Genomic DNA, 20063 nt, shown 5'->3' with positions numbered 1-20063 from the left:
CTCACCTCACAGAGTGTTTGTTGTGGGGGAGGAAGGGAAAGGAGAATGTTAGCCGCTTTGAGACTCCTTCAGGTAGTGATAAAGTGGGATATCAAATCCAAATTCTTCTTCTTCCCTTGACACCCAGTGTGGACAAACCGGCCACGTTCCCCTAAATGCGCCTCTGCCCACAGAATGGCTTTACAATGTAGTCCACAATCATGGAGGTGTGTTGAGAAGGGGCCAGTGTTGCAAGGCCAGCACTTGCAGCCAGAGAACTTGGCAGACCAGGTAAGGTGACTTCACACCATTACCACTTACTACCAGCATTGATTCTTTGCTGCTCCTTCGGGAAGAAACAGGGTAGCCAGCTGTGAAATGTCAAGTCTGGTGAGAAGCCCCGCTTCCAAACCAGAAGCTGCATTTTTAAAAAGCAGGCTGCTATAATCCGCCGAAATGCAGCTGTACTAGCAGCAAATGTTGTACACATCTCTCTGCAAAGGCAAGGTGCACTGTTAAGTCATTTTGGTAGCTGAGGCAGAAAAGCCATTTCTTCTCCTCTCTGGCAGGAAAACAGAACAATAAATTAAATACTAGAAAGTTGCTGCCCTTCCGTGACACCCCAAATCAGCTATCTTTGGTGGCTGCCTCACTCTGGCTGATAGTTGACTAGCCTTGCCTAAAGTCTATCCATTTTTTTTTTTTAAAAAAAACTTTTATTTGGAATCTGTGATTGATGTGTATTTAGCATGGATTGTAACACCTCACTGCAACCTTACATCGATACTATGCTATAACCAAGGCTCTTTTTTTTCTAGCCAGAGCGCACTGGCTGTTTCTTCTTCTTCTTTTTCTTCTTCTTCTTCTTCTTCTTCTTCTTCTTCTTCTTCTTCTTCTTCTTCTTCTTCTTCTTCTTCTCATTACTTGTTATTTTCAGAAGGTAGCATTATAATTCTTTGGTTTTCCAAAAGCAGTTTCTGTGCTTCTTCATCAAATGTAGACTTACCAAGCTAAATGTTGTCCAGTCACATAAATAAAATAGATTTGAATTCTTTGCACCAAGAAATATATTTTTAAGACCCCTCACTGAAGAAATTTGCAAAAATTAAGTTTCACCCATAAAATTATAAAGCCCTAATGAGGCATACTTAATTCCTCCCTCTCAAAGCCTCCCCTCTTTCAATTTCTGTATGGTGAATAAACAACAGCATGTGTCCCTTAGTCTGTGTTTGCTGCCACCAGCATAGTTGTATTCTCAAACATCTGTTTCCTGGATAGTTACTGCAAATATAGATTCCATTAGTGTATTGTGAAGTCAGGACGCTAGGGCTGTCTACATAAGGAATGAATACACAGTTTGTTCTACATACAACCACATAGTAGGTGAACAACAGCTACACAATTCTTCCCTTTGAACTACTGAAAACCTGGGATGCATTTTTCTGAACTTCAGATGTGCAGAAAACAAAGAAAAGCTCTCCCAAAGATGTCATTCTAGCATGAAACATAAATCAAATCTTGCCCTTATTTATTTAGGTCTGTTTGCTGAGTTAGAATTTAATAGCTTTTGAGTGACAGAGAGCATTACTGTCTACCACTCGTGAAATCTATCTGATCAAGATTCGTGAGCAGACAGTTTTTATTTATAACCTGTTGCTTCTGCATCACTTATTTTTAAGCTTTGAGGATTTCAATGTGCTTTGGAAATACCTTTAGCAATGCATGCACACCACTCCTAATTCAGCTAGGACAACACTGAAATAAATGTTGTGGAACGTGGTGCAGACCTCTTCCCTCTGTCATGAAATATTCCCTGGTGTCATCATGACCTTCAGCATGAATTGCAAATCATGTGGAGGACCAATTCATGTTATTTGGTATTTACCAGAAAGTATGTATGTCTACTGCATTGTGGAGGCCCCACTCTCCTACACCAGCACACCATTTCAGTTGACTGCAGAAACCAGGCAGTCTTCAGAAAAATGAGGCTATTGTAAGGCTCACCCAAATGACTGCTTTCTTGATGACACTCACTAAAGGCTAATGAGATCTGAGAGACCAGCCAATTGTTCATCATTAACCTGAGCCAGTTATTCATTTCCATTAGGTCTGCACACTTTCATTTGTTTAATCTGTAGATTAATCAACCAAAGGTTTAGTTGATTAATTGGTGGAGCTGAGGCACAAGGGCAACACTTCTTTATTTTTTAGCCTTTGGAGGTTCTGCTGTGTTTATTTAATAAGGAAGGAGAAAGAAAATATTAAAGAGAGACTTTCCTTCTAATAATGAGCATAGCTTTTATTTACTGGGGCTAGTTTCCCCAAGCCACTGACCTAGGAGTAAGCCATGATGAACTTAATGGCCTTAGTACTGAGTAGACACTCGTAGATCACACAGCAAATTGTAAGTTCACTCAAACTAGCTTCATTAACTCAAAAAGAGACCTATAGAAGTTGTAACATGCACATTTATTTAATTGATTAAAAGAAGAATGATCAACTAAGATTCTTAAATCAGTGGACAGACTCAGTAACTATTTCAGCTTATCTGAGAATATCAGCACAAGGATGCTTGAAAGACATGTTTTCCTCTCATCTGCTGGTAATGTGTCCTGACATAATAACAGCATGTAGACTCCTGGGCCATAGTGTAGTATATTTGTGCTCAAAGAAAACATGCCAAAACCGAGTGAAGGTCTTGTGGCATCCCTGCAACCAGTGACCTTAGAGCTCAGCTACAAAGATTGAAACCCCCATCTGAAACTTTCCTTCCTCCATTGCTTTTCCCAACATTCATTTAAAATAATAACCTATACACAAGTAGACCAGGTGATGTAGTGATGGACTACTGGGTTACTGGTATACTGATGGTCCCATTTTCTTTCTTCTTTTGGTGCATGTGAGTTGAAATTTCAAAAAACTATATTTAATAGACACTATTTTTAAGCAAAAGGAGCTCAATGACAAGCAAATAATTTGCAATGTAAGATTTAGTATTCAGAGGCATAATTGGGGAATATATTATATTGTCAACATTTAGCTATGATAATCAACTTTAATCATCCCAGTGTCGAAAAACCTCGAGCTTTTACATTCATTTGAAAATAATTTATTCTAATATATTTTGTATTCATGCAGATAAGCTAGTACAAAAGTTCTTTTTTTAAAAAAAAGTAACCTGAAAAAGAAGTAGATCTAAACCCAGTTAGGAACATGGTATGTTCGGAGGCAGTCCTGAGATGTTGGGGCCTGTGTTGAAGAAGAAGGCACAAGATAATTCTAAGTATGTGTCAGAACAAAAGCCACATTCAACCATCTATCTGAAAATACAGTGTTTAAAAGTGGGGCAAGGACACATTACCAGCACACCAGGAAGACAACCAAATGTGGATAAACAGGTTATATTTATTAAATGTGACAACTTGAGGATTTACAAGACCAATTAAGTAGTCAGATTCAACCAAGTGTGGGGCGGAACAAGCTTAAATAGCCTGTCACCACCTCTCCCCATTGGGCGAAAGCACCCATCAAACCATAATGTTTCCCCCATGGGAGATACCACTTCTCCTCTTCTTCCAGGGGAGAAGAGGTGTGGCAATTTTGTTTCCTCCAAAAAGGGTGAGAACAGCATACGCATGGCACATCTATCCCTTTGTGTGTTGCTGCTGACATTCTCATGAACATCAGTAGGACCCTCCACTTGATCAGGGAAGACCTTGCTTTATCAGCTCACTGGTCTCCCAGAGAGCACTACTCATGTTCAAGTGAATGTAAGTGGAAACCTCATGCAGACATTTCCTGCTCAACAAAGGTAGGGATAGAGGAGGAGTCCATTTAAAAGGAGGAGGAGTCCATTTAAAATTGATTTATGCATGGAATCTGGTGCTCCTGAACCAACTGAGCTTTGCCTGCATCAGACTGTCTCTTGCATCTAGCAGCTGCTTGTGGCCAAGCCGTTTGTGCATTGTCATGTGTTTTTGTTTAGAAACCCTGACTACTGAAATGCAACATTGTATGAAAAAATACTTATTTTGTATGTGTGTGTGTGTGACATAAATGGGTCAAGCTGCATGCGCTACTATATCTCTGCAGCATACAGTGGTACCTAATTTCTCAAACTTAATCCGTTCTGGAAGTCCGTTCCAAATCCAAAGCATTCCAAAACCAAGGCATGCTTTCCCATAGAAAGTAATGTAAAATGGATTAATCAATTCCAGACTTCTAAAAACAACCCCTAAAACAACAATTAAACATGAATTTTACTATCTAACGAGACCATTGATCCATAAAATGAAAGCAATAAACAATGTACTGCAGTCACACAATCAATCAATCAGTAGCTGAACTGGGTTCCACACAGTCACAAAAACAAACTAACCGAAAAAGCCACAAAAACAAAAAGGCAAAATAAATAGCAAAAACAGGCGTCCCTCAGTGTAACACTCAAAACGGAAGCATGGCACTCAAATTGGAAGTGTAACACTCAAAACAGAGCACGTTCAGCTTCCGAAAAAAGTTCACAAACCAGAACACTTGCTTCTGGGTTTGCAGTGTTTGTGTTCCAAGTTGTTTGAGTACCAAGGCCTTTGAGAACCAAGGTACCACTGTACTTTTATAATAATTGATACAAAAGCATCTTATATGGTTATATGTATTGCTGTATCTGTTTATGTGTTACATTAGAAAACCTAGAGTGTGCATGTATCTACTATGCATATTATGCCATATGTGTGGTATTGCATATAATGTATGAGAATTGTTTGCATTTTTAGCAGAAATAATTTTAAAAAAATCACTTCTCATCAGGACTTAGAAAAAATATATATCTGTGTGGATGATCTCAACATTTAGATTTCAGAAAAATTGGGAAGTCAGAGACCTTGTTTTTAAATATTATGTCTTCAGGATAGTTCAGAGCATGAGACTCTTAATCTTGGGGTTGTGGGTTCAAGCTCTAAGTTGGATAAATTGCATTGCTGGGTGGGGGGTTGGACTAGATTATTCTCATAGTTCCTTACTCTACAATTCTGTGATTGTATGATTCTTGGTGAATACCGCAGGACAGCCAGTGGTTAAGTTTGTCACATTTTCTTGACATAATCTTAGAACGAGCTGGAGATTTTCTGGCTAAAACAATTATAGTCAATACCCCTAAACATTTTGTGAATCTAACAGGAGAATAAACTAAAAATTTAAAAAATGTTAGTTTCTTCTCTAGCATGGTGAATCATCAGTTCCATTGCTACCCCCAATGGCAGCCTCATTTCCTGTCACGGTGTTTCCTGAGTCTCACATGGAAGCGGGCATTTAATATGTGTAGTAGGAGTTGGAATCTAGCACAGTGATTGGTCAGTTTTGTTGTTACCACCTCCAATGGCAACTTCATTTCCTTTCCCAGTGATTTTCTTGAGTCAAAATGAGAGTACCCCTAAACATTTTTTTTTTAAAGAAAAAAAGCACTGAAGAAGACTAGGTCCAAGAATCACTCTCATAAGAACTGTTCTGGTGGAATGTGTCTGGTAGGATCAAAGGGTGGGCCTAGGAAATTTGGACCTAGACCTTCAAGCAGCAATATCCTCCCAAGCCTGTTGGTCTTCAATGCTATTATCTAGGCTGCCTGAATTCTGCACAATGCTACTTGGAGCTGTCCATAGTTCTGCTTCCTTCCCTGAACACTTGCCTTGCCTTCCTGGTCTACATGCATACTGACTGAGTCTGACTGAGGCATCTGTCTCACAGCCATAAAGACCATAACTCACAGGTAGATCACATGCAGAAGATTCCACGTTCAGTTCTAAGCATCACCATTATCTGTATCAGTTGGAATCTATCTTCCTTGGCTAGTGCAGTGACTCAAGATCAGCCTGCAACCTCGGCAAAACCTAACATTGATATGATTGCCATTTTGCCCCATCCTAGGCACTCAGTTACTGGTGTCACTGTTCTCAGAGCATGTTCCCACATCTATGGGCATCTCATTTGATTTCACCACAGTGAACTTGAAATGTGAGAAATGGAAATAGATTGTACACAAGGCGATGTAGAGTTCTACCTCAGATGTTTGATCTAGGATGGACCATTCACTCATTTAGGTTGTCACAGGATGTTGCAGTTGTCAGCTGATAAATGTGCAGTGTGGAGCAGCCCTCAGGATTGGGCTGTTCACTCCCAGTATAAGTGTTTTTACCAGGCATATCGCAAACAGAAAAAAGGTGCTGCTGGTGAGCTTTTTAAATAAAACAGATGGAAGCCACTAAATTACTTTAATCAGGCGATTGGCTTCTTTTGTTCTGTGTCATGGTTACCAAACCAGGAGGTTTGAAAAAATTATTTTTTCTAATGCATATTTTAATATTCTCAAATGGAACCTTTGCTACTCCATCATGGTAGAAGCGCGATAATGATCAAGACACATGGCATTATTAGCAGAATTAATGACCACCTGAGGTTAATGGCCCAAAGCAAAGGCCTCCAGCCATCAACTGTCTCAGCTGTCCATTAATCCCTGGGAAACGGTCTGTTCATTCATCAGTATTGCTCAACTGAAAGGTGAAGTTTCTCTGTTTGATTTGCCTTTTCATAAAATAAAAGCACTCTAGTTTTGTCATGTAATCACTTCTACATTGATTAGCTGGGGGGGGGGAGAAGGTCGTCAAAATTAAATTTGCCTATTTAATCACTGAATCCACATTAAATATTTGTTATAAATATTGCCTTCCAATGCCTAGTGCATTATAATAGGTACACCAATGAATGTGTGGACATTGATTAAAACATCGAAGTTATACGACTATATGTTGCCTGTTGTCTCCCTCTCCTAAATCTCACGTGCTTGATTTTGGACTTTACAGAATATATTTAGAAATTCAGTCCATCTTTAATGTATTGGTGATATTGGACAGTTAAAACTGAGGAGAAAAATGTACTGATTTTTTTTTTTAACGTGACCTAATATGAATTCAGTTAAAATGTTGGTACATGAAAAAAGCAATACCTGGATGACTGACCAAATTACTAGCAAAAATAGGTTGCATTCTCAGTCACAAATATGCTTCTGGCTGCTGCTGACATTTTGGAAGGTGGTGTCAGGGTGAGGGGAAATTCCCACTTTCTTTTTTCTAGTAGTGTGGGTTAGGAAATGTCAGCTTTCCACCTCTTATGGGAGTTATAAACATTGTTTATTATGCCCACCATCAGCAAAGCCCAGTGTGTAGGCAGGCAGGCAGGCAGGCAGGCAGGCAGGCAGGCAGATGCTACAATTGTTCATACAGAGAACAAGGTGAGCCAGAGTAGTTTTTGCAGCAAGCACACCCTGCTCCTGCGCTCCCACGATGTTTCTGACCTAGGGGTGAATGGAACCCCCGATAAAGTCTGATAAGCTTTATCAAAAGTCTTACGCTTTCCCTTGAAAGGTATTTCTCCTTTGCAGAAACCTCCAAATCCAGCCGACTTGTGACATCCTCCAGATGGCTTTGCAGGGCAGGCAAAATGGGGAGGGGTGGTCAGTCTAATTAGGCTTGTGGGCCCTCCCCAGTGCTGGTTTAGATGATGCTTAGGAATATTTCCTCTTCAGGAGAAATTCCGATGCTCTGAAGACATTGTGTCTTGGTTGGGCCAGGGGCTTCAGACAAGGCCTCCCATTTCCTTCAAACATCCAGTATGTGAGGGTGCAGAGACCCTCGGGAGAGGGCCACTGGGGCTGTGGTGACCCAGTTATGAATGCCTTTTTTCAGGGAGGCTGGCCTGACACCAACACTATTATCCTTTAGGCACCAGGTGAAAACCTCTCTGTTTTGAAAGCATCTCTATGCTTCTGTTTGCTGTGGTTTATTTTCTGTGTTTTATTAGGGTTGTTGCTGTTTTAAAAAATGGCTGTATTATTAAAAACGTTTTTATTGCAGTCTGTGTTTCATTAGTTGCTACACTCTGGATCATTTTGTATTGTTCCTTTTAATGGGTGCACGTATTTAAATGGAAGATATGATACGTTGTTATGTTTTATTCTAGAATTGTATGCTGCCTTGTGAGGGCTGTTTTACAGCTGAGAAAAGCTTTCTATTAAATAAATAATTCCACAAATAAACTATTACTGGGAACCAGACTAGAAACAATACTGGACATAGGGTGGCATATAAATATTTTAAATAAAGGACTCCTCCATCTTACCCAACTTTCTGGCATCTATGTTACTTTCAACAGGAGCAGAAATAGAACCAATTTTGGAGTGACAGAGAGAGCCCCAGGCAAGTAGTTTTCCCCTTCACTAACCCCTTATGAATTCATTGAAGGAAAGGCCTGTATCACACTTTAGAAATTCAATTTGCTCCTTTAGCGACCTTCCCATTTCCTTTCTCTGACGTTGCCATTGTGCAGTCCATATTGTAAATTTAAGGGTCTCAGGGATGAAGATGCTGCCACATTCCAGATGTTTTGGGACTGCAGCCCCCCAGTATGACCATTGGCTGATTGGTGTAAGAGATAAATAAGTAGCAGATTTATCTGAAGCTCTCCAGAAAATGTGTTCTGTGGCCAACCTTTCATGTTTTGCACTGTGCAATACATTATAAAGTGAATGGCTATTTCAGCGCCTTTATATTTAATAGACTTTATTGTAGACATGACAGGCTGCCCCTTCTACCACTTTCTCTGGCTACACTAATGAAATCAAAGCCTTCAGAAATATTAAAACTGAAACACTGAAGGTCTCATATAGTTATGTCACAGAATGTCAGTGCTTTAAATGAGATGTGCATTTCATGTCTCGTACTGCATTCTGCTAGTGAAATATCAGTTAATTATACCTGTGCAGAAAGTAGATCACCCTGCCCCCCACTTCGTAGCTGCCAGATGGTGTTGAGCAGATTTAGTTGCTTCACAGAGCAGCTGAATTTTAACCAGGTAATTCTGATGTTAGAAACAGCAATTGTACCTCAGGTCTGTGTTTGGCACTTCCAGCCTACAGTGCAATAATGAAATGTTTGAGTAACAATAGTTACCTTGCCTTAATACTTGTGTAACCATTGTTCCTTTTATTGGGAATGGTGATAATTTCCATAAGAGAAAAGATCTTCCCCCTTTCCTCACCTGTTTTGCACAATCTTCTATCATTTCATCTGGGACTCTTCCTTTTCCTTCTGAATTGATTTGTTGGCATCGCTGAAGAGAAACTGAGAGGTGAAAGTATCTGATAGCAGTTGGCGGTCCTGCAAGTCTTCAGCCAGTATTTTTTCTCTTTGAAACTGTATGCAGAAATATCACTGTCTTTCCTAGCTTTAGAGTGTCACCAGAGTCTTTGTGATGTCAGCAGCCATTCCACCAATCCCCACGCTCATCTCAGTCCTATTTGCATGACTTGCAACTAACAGATTTCACACTTCAGAAAGGCACAGCCTTCCTTGACCCTGTAAGCAAAGTTCATGGAAGGGGAAATGTTGCCATATAGACGTGAACAGAAGTTGGCACATATTTCCCCATTTGGTAGCTTTTCACTAGCATGGATTAAGCTGGTCGCTTCATGTGTGTTCATGCTTCTTAGCATGAAGCTGGAGCCACAGCATTCGCTCTGTATATGTATTTCTAGGAGTAGACTAAAACAGCTTCCCAACCCTGTTCATCACCCAGTTTTGCAGGGACTGCAATATAGACAGGAACTGATCAACTGCCATCAGTGGTGGGTGGTGCTCATTGGGATTGACAGGGCAGAAAACAAGGAGACCAACGGTAGGTGGAGCCAGAGCCAATGAGGCAGTAGACAAGTAGGGGCAGAACTATTTTTCTAGGAAAAGAGGTGCTTAAACTCACCATGAACGCCTCCTTTGTTCTGGGAGCCAGTGTGGTGTAGTGGTTAAGAGCGGTAGTCTCGTAATCTGGGGAACCGGGTTCGTGTCTCCGCTCCTCCACATGCAGCTGTTGGGTGACCTTGGGCTAGTCACACTTCTCTGAAGTCTGTCAGCCCCGCTCACCTCACAGAGTGTTTGTTGTGGGGGAGGAAGGGAAAGGAGAATGTTAGCTGCTTTGAGACTCCTTCGGGTAGTGATAAAGCGGGATATCAAATCCAAACTCTTCTCCTCCTCCTCCTCCTCTTATAATGGCAATGCTGCCCACCTGAGAGGTGCCAGAACTGAGTTCCAGTAAGTTCTGACTGCTGACATCACAAAGACTCTGGGATGCATTCTAAAGTGCTCCACTCTGGATGGGGGTTGGCTGAGGATAGACAGGAGTCGGTGGGGCAATGCCCCATTTGCCCTATTCATCCATCCTTCACTGCTTCCAGAAATTTTATGGGTTAAAAACCAGGCCAATGTGGCATGACTTACAAGACTGTTTTTGTTTCCAAAGGGCTGTGAAGTTGAGATAACTTTTTTCCCTAACAGAAGCTGTGGGGAACATTTATTTCTTAATGTGCTGCAGGCAAAAAGAAATTAGCCAGGGCCTGAGGACTGAAAGGGAACCCAAAAAATATCTTATAACCACTTATCATTTCACCTTAAAGAGCTCTTTTAGTTGCTCAGTTCCCTGCCCAGACACTATGGCAGAATTTGTTCCATAGTGACTCAAGGGGGGAAATGTCACATTGTGAGTCATCAGTGCCATTTAAAGAAACATCTACGTTTTCCTGTGGGGCTTATCCTTATTACGTGACCTCAACCTGCTTATGTAAGAAGACAGCCTGATAAGAGGTATAATACGCTTGCCTAAATAGGGTCTCTTTAAAGAAAAATAGCTAGGTGTTTGAGTTAAGTCCTCTGCAGTGAGGAATATAGGGAACCCAAACTTCCAAATATACTCTTTATGGGACAAGAGAAATGCCTGCACTTGTGGATGGTTATAAACAAAGAAATCTATAGTAAAGTACATGCTATAATGTTCTCCTTGCAATGGCTCAGCTCCATTAATCCAGGTCTCCACTAGAATTGGCGCAGATAGCAGCCTTTATTATTTGGAACCACATTTGATCGATTATAATCAGAACTTTGTAGTAAGGGGTCACAACTGTGGTCAAAAACAGCAACCCAATTAAGGACTTTGATCTATTTTATCAATCCAGCAAACCAGTCATCAGCTCCTTGTTATTTTCAATTCATTTTTATAAATATTTTTTATATATATATAAATAAATTCATCTGGCAGCCCCACACCTGTCTCCCAAAATATCCCCATGCACCTTGTCCTGCTTTTAACAACCCTTCACCCAGATCCCATTCTAAACTTCACTATGACCATCACATTCCTCTATTACAGTTTGGGGAGTAGCCATTGTTGACAGCCTGCCTATGATTCTGTGCTGCTATAGCCTGCTCTGGAGGAATAATAAGCCCTGCAGGTTATAGGTGTTGCTCCTCCAATATGATTATTTTTTGCTATCACCAGGCAAGTGATTCCTTCCATCTCCCCTTGCCAGTTTTAATTTTTGGCCAGACATCGGCCAATGAGCTAAGTCTATAATAAATTAAATTTTGGGACAACATTCAGTAGATACCGTGTTTGGTAAAGTGCTATGCTTAAAGATACAGGACTCAGCTATACAGCTGCAAATATAATGTTTTAAGTGAGTTTTAAGTGCATTACGCAAATGTGACACTAGTTGGTAATGATGAGCTCATGGCAAATTCAATATTTTTTTCAAAACGCTTTTTTTAAAAAAGCATTTTCACAGTATGTTTTTTTGAAATATGTGTCTAGATTCCATCTGTACAGTATCATGTGGGAGTAATAAAAGCCCCATGTTCCTAAATGTTCTCTAAGTATTTTTGCTCTAATTTCTCTTGTCCATTATATAATTTCTGCTCTTTCTGTTGGGATGCAATTGGGTCTCTGGAATGCACGTTTCTTGAAGGATTCAGATGACACTCCCCACCTACTGAAGGAATGCATGGGGATTCTTGCAGGGCCCCATGGACCCGTCCTACCCCTTGCCACTGCCTCATCCATCTGCACATTAGGCTAGCATCTGAAGGAATTCTAAGTGCATACACATGTTCATGCACAGAGCTGCTGCATAGCCTTCTATGATAGCTCTCAACGCACATGCATAACTGCACGTCCTAGCAGAATGCGCCATTGGCAGGGTGTGTAGCTACCATGTGCATCAGTAGCAGAGGACAGCACTACCTCCCCCACTGCCCCACAACCAAATTTCACCCCTAGAATTTTGAAGTTCTAAAAATTGCCTGGTCTGTTTTCATGAATTATTTTTTTAATGTTCTTCTAGTTCAATGGGAATTCAAGAGGAGTACAAAAGAGGGGAAATCAAGGCTTTGCTTTCTCCGCTCAGGGGTTTTGTGCTGGTATATGTTTGATCCCCTACCTGCTGTCTGAAGTGGTACAGTCCTGCAATACTTGCATCCTGCATGGCTGTTGATCGCATAGTCTAGGCCTAAGAAACCTAGATAAACTGGTATAACTCTAATTCTAACTCCACCCCTTTCATTAACACAATCACTCCATGGTTTACTAACCTGTGCATAATGGATTTATTAAGGCAGTCAAGATAAAATGAACTTGTGGTTGCAATTTAATTAGGGTGTGCGTGTGTGTTTCATTGTTAGCATATTCTTAACCAAATCAGGCCTTGGAGCATGTTTCAAATAAAATATACACACAATAAACAACTGGAGATTTTTCATCTCTTCAATGAATAAATTCATTGCTAATGGAAGGCAAAGACCGAATAAATCATTCCTTAATTTAACCTTTTCACTCTGGATAAGATCAGCTAAGCTGTCACCTCCCACTTATAAGACTACATCAAGTGCAATGTGCAGCTATTCTGAATTGTTTACCACTTGATGAAGAAAAGTATACAAAATCCTTGAAAAACAGCCAGCTTTGCATGGGAAAACAGTATGGCTGCAGTATTGAGGAAAAGAAGAGGGGGGAAAATCCCCAATATATAATTTTAAAAAAGGAATTTGTAGGCTGATAAGGCATCATCATGCAGCAATGGTTACTATAATCAGTTTTGACCTGAATAAAGAACTGTGTGTGATTTAGATGCGGATTTAAGGCACCCCTCGCTTCTTGTGCTTCTGTTCTAAATCATTGTTGTGGTGCCCCCTGTGGTACTGGTGCCCAGTGCAGCTGAACCAGTCATGCTACCTGCATGCAAGGCCCAGAATGCACAGTGCAATGAACAGTCTCCGCTCTATGTTCCAATCCTCTTTGTCATACAGTGTGACAAATGTGTTTTCCCCCCATCTTATTTTATAGGAGGACAACTGAGTGACAGTGACTTGCTGACGATCACCCAATTTGTCCACGCTGCTAATATGTGAACAGTGTCCCAAACTAAAGTTGGACTTTGATGCCATATATATTCAATAATAATTCAATAATAATTGCCTTTTCTTCCCAAATTGACTTAACAGTTAAGGTTTCAAAGAGGAACGGAAACATTGCCCCTGAAAACTCCTTGCAAACCATGATTTGTGCCATAATCTTTCGGAGTCTATTTTACTGATGCTCCCAATTGAAGCAAATGCCAGGCTTGTCACATGCCGGTAAAGCTAATATCAATATTCAACTTTTTCCTTCTGCTGTTATTATGCTGTGTTGATGGGCTGCGCAGGTTAAGGACGAGCACAGCAAAAAGAAAGAATGAATCTCCATCCCTTCTAATAAGTCTTGGAATAGCCATTTCACTAATATTCATTCCAAAGGTGGTGCTAGCAATGAGTGGAGTCAAACAGGTCTCATTTCATGATACAGAGAAAAGTTTATTGGATGCTTTTATCAGAACTCTAAATGCACTCTGATTTATGTTGAGCAATAATGCTGGCAGCGATGGAGATTTTTCTGAATGAGAATCACCTGCTTGTATATAGGTAAGATTAAACACCCACTCAGTAGAACTTCCAGATACAAATCAATATCTATATCTATATAAATGAAAAGACATTGAAGGCAAGAACTTGTGTGGATGGGTTTCTTACACAGATGAGAAATTTTTTTTTTTCAGCCCAGCGGCCAAATTTTCTCATTCACAGTCATCCCATACCTGTCAACACGATTTGACCAGGACATCCCAGAATTTCTGAAGCCATACTCTGGTTTCACCTCAGATTGTATAAATCTTTCAGAATTACAGAAGCCACTCCAGCTTCTGATTGGATGACCCATTTTCGGCACCAAGCTCTCCCACAAGAGCTTGGCACCAAAAGATCCATGTCTTTTGCATGAAGGAAGGCACCCAATTTACAGCCTAGGGAGGGGGAGCTGGTTGTGGCGAAGGCCAGACTGCCCCCACCAGAGGAGGAGAAGCCAATGGAGAAGAGGACCGTAACAAAGAAGAAGAGGAAGAGCTGGAGGTGCTCTTGTGATGCTTGCTGAGGGAGCTGCTGTCTGTAACAGAAACAGGAGGCTGGGACAAGGAAGCCCCAGCTGGCTCACAAGAAAGCACAGCACGGAAAGATGCCTGTCCCAATTTTAATTGGCAGAATGTTTTCCAGAGTGCATATTCCAGTGGTGGCTGCAGCTAGAGAAGAAAGTGGGTGGGGCAACGGATGGGATTTCTTATCTTCCTATGGTAGGGTACATTTTAGGCACACAAAAAGGGTTTGGCGCTTGAGTGCGCATGCGTGCGCGCGCGCACACACACACTCCTGCATTTGGGCAAGCAAGAGGCATTATCATGGTTTAAGGATGCATTCCAACGTGGAAAACACACTCTTTTTTTAAAAAAATAATATTTATTAAAGTTTTAAAGGTTACAAAAAGAAAAAGAAAAAACACCAAGTTAAACACAAACTTAACAACACGTCACAATAAGAAAAAAAGAGAATAGAAAAAAGAAAAAAATAATTATAAAAAACAGAAAAATAGAAAAATAGAAACAATTAAAAAAAAACCCACAACGAACCTTCCCATAACTTATCTTTCATTTGCTTGTTTCCTTGACCTCCTCGCACCTCCCTTTTTTGTATTCTAGTTCGGTTAGCTATTTCAGCAAATCCTTTCCATTCTTCCCAATTTTTATCCTATAATTTATCTTAATATAATGTAACTTTACCTTTCCTCCTTTCATCCATTAACAGTCTATTTTTACTTAGTCCTTGATAATATTTCTGCTAAAGCCACATAACTTCATTCCAGCCTCCTTCTAACATTCCTTAATTTTACAATGTTTCTGTAAATAAACTTTAAATTTCTTCCAATCTTCTTCCACCGACTCTTCTCCCAAGTCTCGGATTCTGCCAGTCATTTCCGCCAGTTCCATGTAGTCCATCACCTTCATCTGCCATTCTTCCCGGAAAACACACTCAAAGTGGGTGTAGAACAGAGCTGGAGAGGAGATGTAGCTGGGGAAGGGTGTGTCTGGGAAGATTCTCAAGGACTAGATAAAGGGACCTGGGGACCATATTTAGCCTAAAGGTTCTCACACCCCAGCCTTAAAGAAAAGCATACTGCATGGGTGGTCCGAGTCCAAAGCAGTTGTGTTCAATTAAACCTATAGATGAAAAAAACGAGGCCCCTCATATCCTACCCCATCCCTTAATGCCATATTGTGCTATACTATAGTGTGACGAACAAACAAAATCCAAACCGTGATTCTCTTGATTCTCAGTAGCTGTGTTCACCAAGGGCAAGAAGCAGATTTAGTCCGCACTCTGTTCCCAAGGGACCCGTTTACTTTCTGCTGTGAACATGTTAGGTATCACTCATTCCCATAGAGAAATCAATTCTTGGTTATGGTGTGTGTGTATGTATGTACGGAGGTGGGGGGGGGAGTACTCACAACCCTGACAGTAGGTGACCAGGAAACACATGCAATGGAAACAGTACGCATCTTCTCCATCCTAAAGTCCAGGACTATGAGAGAGGGACAATGTGTCTCTGTCATCCACAACACACACAAAACAGGGATTAGCTTCAAGAAGCAGGAAGCGGACAATGCAGAGTCTGGAGGGGATAACCATTCCATAGTTCCTCTGGGCCTAGTCTGTAGGCCGTATTCAGTTTGAGGAACCAACTGTAGGTTGGGGGAAGCATGCCAGGCCCCAGCTCTTTGCTTTCCCAGTGTAAATGGCCTCTGTGATGGATGGGAGGGCTGGGTGTCAGGCAAAGGAAAGAATGGGGAGCTCTCCATTCCTCTCCCATCATTTCAACTTGACAGGCTTTTAGCTGGCACTACTAATGATAACAGTAAGCATTTCTTTGCTGATTTGCTGAGCATTCAGAGTGTGACACATACATTATCTCAGTAAAAAATGGAAGTATCTCGACAGAAAATGTTCAGTGGTGCCTGCGCTCTGTATCACAAAGGCAAAGCTCACTACCACTGACACTGTGCTAATGCATCAGGAGGTCTCTTCTGCTTCCTTGACTCCCACCCCCTGATGTTAATGGCTAATGGGAGGTGTCTGTCAAGAGTGTTTCCTGGCAAGAAAGTTGGAGTTGGAAGAGGAGGCATGAGACGGAGGAAGAGAAAACATAACACGGATGTCAGAGGTAAGGGAAGCCATGTGCCCTTGGGGGAAGGGCAATTGTGCAGGCTCATCAGGGTGCCAACTTGAATAAAATATTGGGGGGGGGCAAGTAATCCCCAACCCACATAACTGATCACATGATGTGCTGCACAAACACCATTTGAATAGCAATGCCCATCAACTGGGGGCAGCCCCTTCAAATATTTTATTGGAGGAGTTGGCTTCTGTCAGCCTCATTGTCCCTTGATTATGCTGCTTTATAAGAATAGCATGCAAAGGTGCTCTTGACTAACCTGTGTGCTCATTCTAAGATCAAATAGCCCTCACACCAGCCTTCAACGATTTTATTTTCTCTGGAGTTTGGTACATCCACAGTTGATTATTCATTTCCAAAACATTAATCTGAATTCTCACACAGGTTATCTCCACCTAAATTCCTATAATGGTTTAATAAATACAATCTTTCTTAAGAAAAATGAACCCTATTAATCTCCATATACCTTTTAGCCTGATGATTGTTCAGATTCTCCACTGTTAAAAATGCGACTGAGCAAGCTGTAGTCTCAGTTCATTTCCTGGGAGTGTGTACATAAACAACATTTATCTCAATAAATACCAGTGTGTTCACATACTTGGCTGGTTCTATGGACTCCTGTTTTTGTGCTTCAGGATCTCGGCAGAAGGCCTGGCTTTCCTATAAGATCTTCCTGAGATGTAGCTAGTGTGAGGAATTTTTAAAAACCAGGCTCCATTGCATAGACACTCATAGGGAATTCATTCTCTCGAGGGCTGATCATCGAGCAGTCAAACTGGCAACATCTATGCACAAGAGGGAGGTATCAACAGATTTAGGGGAGCCCTAAGGTTCACAGAAGTAGAAACAAATAAACTTCTTCAAAACCCAAGAGAAGGAAAGAAAACCCTGAGGACTGAGCATACTCAGCAGCCACAGAATGCTATTTGTTGGGAGCAGGCAGGATGAGAAGACCTGTAACACTGATAAGTAAATAGCTTGCCTCAGGGGGTCCATCAAGGCCACCTCATTTTTCCATTTTAGACATGCTGTGGAACCCATTGCCAAACGCCATGCCTGTTTGCTAACCATTGCTACAAACATGTATTGTTGTTGAGGTTTTTTGTATTTGCATCTTAAGAAACCTAGAAAGTCCTAGAAAGCCATTTAGGCTGCAGGCACTCAAAAGGATTCTTAAAGTATCATTTGCTTGCACCATTTTGCTTGAGAGCCTGGATAGCTCAATTGGGGCTGATAGCTGCAAGATTGCAGGTTTGATCCCCGCATGTGACAGCTGCATATTCCTGCATTGCAGGGGGTTGAACTAGATGATCCTCAAGGTTCCTTCCAACTCTACAATTCTATGGTACCATGAAACTTAATAATAATAATCATTTTATTATTTGTACCCTTTCCATCTGACTGGGTTGTCGCAGGCACTCTGGGCGGCTTGCAACATATATAAAAACATAATAATATACATTAAAAAGGCTTCCCTTTTGTGTGTGTAAATCTGCCCCGACATATAACACGCAAAATCAAATAAGTAAATTACAGTCATACCCCGGGTTACAGACGCTTCAGGTTTTGTTTTTTTGGGTTACGGACCGCCAAAACCCGGAAGTACTGGAACGGGTTTCTTCCGGGTTTTGGTGGTCGCGCATGTGCAAAATTGCTAAATCACGCTTTGTGCATGCGCAGAAGCACCGAATCGCAACCTACATGTGCACAGACGCACCTCTGCAGGTTGCAGACGCTGCAGGTTGCGGATGCTGCAGGTTGTGAATGTGCATCCTGCACGGATCACATTCGCAACCCGCGCGTCCACTATATAAGTAAAATTTGGGCTCTCTTTCAGAGCCCCCTACTCTCTACTCCCCAACAGCTGTAGCCTTTCCAGCTGCCTCATTCTGCCTCATTACATGGTCAGTTCTGAACTATGTCACAAAGCAGGACTAGGCAGTTGCTTTCAGTTTGGCTGTCACATCTTATGTAGGTAAGATATAGAAGAAAGGCCTATATTTGTTAATGTGGCACATGCCAGAACTGCACAGCAGCACAGGAGATAGCACAGTGATATTCTATGGTCCCATTATTAAGTAATTTCCCTGCTCTTATGATAATTGTGCAGCTACTGAGTGTGTCAGCACTCCAGGGTCCATTAATTGTACTCATAATGTTTATCATTCCAATTTCTGTCAGCCTATAACTTCAAAATCGCACATATTTAGTAACAGTTAAAGCAACACATACACATAGTACAAGAAAATGTTCTCACTTCATCAAAGCTGTTAGCTGTTTTCAAAATTATCTGGATGTTCTTGCCCAAGAAGAGACCTCTAAAACTGCCTCAGGAATTCAATTGTAGTAAAATTCATTTGCGGCCCTCAAATTGGAAATGCTAAGAACTGAGTTGTGGCAACTTGTGCATCAAGACTAGATCCTTGTCTAGTCTAGTCTAGAGTAGACGCCACAGACCAATTTGTAAAGAATCATAGTGTTTCAAATTTGCCTAAGAATAGCTGCGCTTCAAATCCCAGTATTCAATTTTGAAAAGAAAAGAACAGATAACAAGGAAGAGGCCATTGGCCCATGTTGTCAGTATAGATACCATGTTGTATACCATATTGGGGCAAAGTTGGGAATTGGAAGCACTGAGATCCCAAACATCCTTTAATGAATTGATTAATGTTCAGCAACATTCAGAGGGCCATGATTTTCCACACCTGATACACAATGTCAAGGCAGGTTCTTCCCCATGTCATATTAGCCTTATAGAAATACTTTGCAGGACTCTAGCTTAGCTCTCACCTTTGGGTTTCTGTTTTTGAGACCTGCACATGCCATTGTGAATAAGATCCAACTGCCTTGGAATCTTGGGAGATTCAAAGCTATTCATGGGTCGGGTGTGCTGAACTGCTCTGATAAATTTTCCCTGACTTCTTCAACTTGTTTTGGCTCCCCACACAATTCTGCAAATCTTTCTCACAGAAAGGGGACTCCCCCCCCCCCCCACGTTTACTTAATTTAAATCTTGATGAAGTGTAGGTGGCAGTGCCAGTTTGGGCAGAGAAGATCATCTTCTACATTTTGTGCATGCTTTCTATTTCAAGCTGTAAAGCGATTTATGGTAATACTGTATGGGAGCAAGCAGAAATGTTATGCACTGAGGGTGGTGTTCAAGTTTTTAACATCTGTGTGAGCATGGAAAATCATACATGATTAATTTATTTTCTTTATGTCTCCATACTCTTCTCAGAAAGCACGGTTCGCCTGCTTCACTGTATTAAGAGGCAGAAATGCTGCAGTTCTTTACAATCAAAGCAGGTGTAACCAGACTGTTAAGGGAAATTTCTCAGCATCCCCTGTACAGCTGCCCAGTCAACCGGTCAACCAGTCAGGCATGCTCAATTTTTACAGCTCCTGCAGCAAACAACAGCTACGCCCACAGCATTAGATGTTGTGTCAAGCAGTGTGTTTTGGCTGTGTGCAGGTGGCACACTGCGACATGCTACAATCTGAGGTCTTTTTTTTCCCTCCAGTGAGGTTTGAGAATGAAGACCCTAAATGTTTAAAATGCTTTTATCCATGGAATTATAGGAGTGGGAAACAGGGAGGAAAAAAAGAGAAAGAAACATTACACGAGC

At 41.2% G+C, this 20063-nt stretch overlaps 2 long non-coding RNA genes across 2 annotated transcripts; both read right to left on the bottom strand.

Moving 5' to 3' along the window:
- Window positions 1–7361: 7361 nt before the first annotated feature.
- On the bottom strand, window positions 7362–9893 carry LOC309341650. Its single transcript, XR_014156497.1, has 3 exons — window positions 9781–9893; window positions 9064–9380; window positions 7362–8935 (listed from the first exon to the last, which is right to left on the bottom strand). It is a non-coding gene; the product is annotated as an uncharacterized lncRNA (long non-coding RNA).
- A 6838-nt stretch (window positions 9894–16731) lies between these two features.
- LOC309341628 lies at window positions 16732–19362 on the bottom strand. The gene is made up of 2 exons (XR_014156462.1): window positions 19228–19362; window positions 16732–17222 (listed from the first exon to the last, which is right to left on the bottom strand). It is a non-coding gene; the product is annotated as an uncharacterized lncRNA (long non-coding RNA).
- Between the last annotated feature and the right edge of the window lie 701 nt (window positions 19363–20063).

Source organism: Podarcis erhardii (genome assembly GCF_964252035.2).
Source record: "Podarcis erhardii genome assembly, chromosome: 5".
Taxonomy (NCBI): Eukaryota; Metazoa; Chordata; class Lepidosauria; order Squamata; family Lacertidae; genus Podarcis; species Podarcis erhardii.
This window is presented reverse-complemented; position numbering and strand designations above follow the sequence as displayed.